The following is a 2776-nucleotide window of genomic DNA, read 5'->3' as shown; positions in this document are numbered from 1 at the left end:
TTTTGTATCAAATACATAAGCATTCGGTGCTGGTCTGTAATGTGAATAAGCCACAATGAAACAAAAGTTGTTGGAAACATGAAACAACATTGACCTCGATATTGTATAAGATATAATTCAGAGGAGCATGAGAGCTGTTGCGTTCTGCTGTGCAGTCTTATTGACTACCAATTTTGAGCAATAATTCATCGTTTTGGTGACTTGCATTGGCTGATCAGGAAAAGATAGTAAAATTCCATCATATTGTTAAGAATCCTTTTAGAATTCTTCACTCTTCAGAGAATCTATCATCAATCTTCATTCTTAGTAAATTCTGTGTTGAAAAATGATTCTTTCTGGTACAACTGAATTATTAGTTTCCCCTCATTATGGAGAATTGGCACAATCCGTGGCTATTCAACAATGTGATCAAAAGTTAGAGACAGAAAGTAACTCGTAGCTCTCGGCATTTGTGAAGTACGGGTCCCAATCGCTGTAGTCCTTCATACTGAATGTAGCAGATCTCAAGATCAAAGTCTTTCAGTGAACCACCGAATTCACTGACAAAACAGGATTCCACAGTCTACTGGGGTCAGTCTCAAGTCACGAAATTAAAATGTTTACACATCTTTCACAGAGTTCCGTGTAAGTGATTTATTCTGAGACTCAAACAGTTAGTGCAATGGATTCAGAGTGTTTCTTTTATTAGTTATAGACCTGGTATTTCCAAACTGTCCTTCAAATATCGCCTTCACCCAATTGGTGACCTGACAGACTGTCTGATGAAGAAATGGACACAGAACCTCTTCCAGGGGACGAGCTGACTGTGGGGAGGAGAGACCAACAACAAAACGGATGAATATTTCAAATCGCCTATCTTCCTCACCAACCTTCAAAAAACACACATCACTGGGGATTTCAATCTGACTGCCATGGTTTTTCAGAATGTTGTAAATACAATAGGATACAGTTGGTTGATGGTGTTGGGAGCATGCTGCTCTTTCCTGTCGCTTTGTGTGAAAAAGGGACCCAGTGATAGACCGGGGATCTAGCAGTACGAAGGGCTGTAGCACATAGTGGACAGGATTCGTTCTCCTCCACGTGTTTGAAAACAGCTGTTGCCACCATCTGATCCTCAAAAAAACTGTTGAAATATTCCTTCCGTTCATCACCAACAAATCCAAGGATCTCAGTCCAGATGCTGATATCAGCCTTTTCCAATAAATGGAATGCTGTCGGACGGCTGGTCACTATCACAGAACATCCAGGAAGCAGCTTGTGATGGATCAAACTGCACACAATGTCAGACACTTGACACCATCATTCAGGATCAGGGCACATAAACTGAGGCTCTGTATTTCTCTGACTGTCAGAAAAATCAATACTGTCCTTGTATTCATCCAAACCATCAAATATAAACAGCAATCCCTCTGGGTTCTTCCAGAGTTCTCCCAGAACATTCCCAAAGTAATGATACTGATTCAATTATCAGATTCCTTAGGTTTATCCAACACTTGTCAATGTTCAAATCCCGAAATTTAAAACTGAATACAAATTGGAACTCTGGGTATATTTTCCCAGTGGCCCAGTCATAAACCATCTTTCGTACCATTATTGATTATCCAATTCCCAGGACTCTGCTCACAGGTGCTAAACTTCCAGTATTAGATTTACGGGGAGAAAAACCTCTATAGAACAGTTGATCAGCTCGGATCTTTTCCAGTTGGTTCTGGAGATGTTTCTCTCTCCACGCTTCATGGTCTCGGCCTCTTGCTAGCAGTTTATGTTCTACAAGTGTCCGATCTTGAACAGTGGAAATAACCGTTAGCTTAGTGTATCGATCAACCAGCTGGAATATCTTCACCTTCTCCTTCATTAGGATAGTGTTCACTCGCAGTGTTTCAGTTTGGACTCGATCTCCTTGTGTTTCTGTTGAATGTTTCAATTGGAACAGACAGAAAGTGATTCTCCATTTTAGTGACATTAGTAGCGACAGAAAACAAAAAGTTTAAATCCCTTTTCACAGAAGACAGTAAAGTGTTGCATTTTGTGCACAGATTCAATACAGATTTGTGTATAAGTTTAGCTTCCATGCATGGAAACGTCACTTGTAAGTGAAGGATGGTTGAGAAAGAATTCAACGTCTTTAGCTTCGGTAATATAGATTTTTATGAAGTTGATATATTCCCTGCAAGCTTTATAATAAGTGTTATAACAGACATTATCTTACAAATTCTCACGGGCAAAGCACCTTGTGTCTCCCAAAGCCTACCTACAAACGGCAAATCCAGAAGTGCAAATGGAATCCTCTCTGTTTGCTAAGATTAGTGCATTGTTGGATTGGGCTCACTTGTAAAACTTTCAATATTCACTCCATCCACCGTAGACACACATGGCAACTGTGTACACCTTCCAGAAGATGCACTGCTACCTGATTCTTTAGACTATACCTTCAGTTGGGATGGACAAGGGTAGCAGGTGAATGTGACCACTACCACAAATTAATTTACTGTTACTGTGTCAAACTTGATAGTAATGTTCTCATTTCTATATCCTATACATGATAGAGATCGAAATACAATTCACAACATTTTAAACTATGTGGAAGGTTGTGCTTAGCAAGAAAATCTGAATAGGCCAGGACTCATCCCACCACAGAAGAGATCAGGGCAAGGTTCACATCATAAAAATATTTCATATTTTTACTATCATTGATGGTTAACATAGTATATGTAAGATGGAAGTATCCATCTAGAAAATAATATGGTTACCAACAAAATCTAGAAGGTAATTCAGG

At 39.4% G+C, this 2776-nt stretch overlaps 1 pseudogene; it reads right to left on the bottom strand.

The window, feature by feature from the left end:
- Positions 1 to 653: 653 nt before the first annotated feature.
- On the bottom strand, positions 654 to 1914 carry LOC148138455 (NACHT, LRR and PYD domains-containing protein 12-like; annotated as a pseudogene).
- Between the last annotated feature and the right edge of the window lie 862 nt (positions 1915 to 2776).

This window comes from Chiloscyllium plagiosum, unplaced genomic scaffold, assembly GCF_037043375.1.
Source record: "Chiloscyllium plagiosum isolate Xiang-an unplaced genomic scaffold, Cpla_swu_hap1 HiC_scaffold_40, whole genome shotgun sequence".
In the NCBI taxonomy this organism is placed as follows: domain Eukaryota; kingdom Metazoa; phylum Chordata; class Chondrichthyes; order Orectolobiformes; family Hemiscylliidae; genus Chiloscyllium; species Chiloscyllium plagiosum.
The sequence above is the reverse complement of the archived record's forward strand: the minus strand, read 5'-3'. Positions and strand labels throughout refer to the sequence as shown.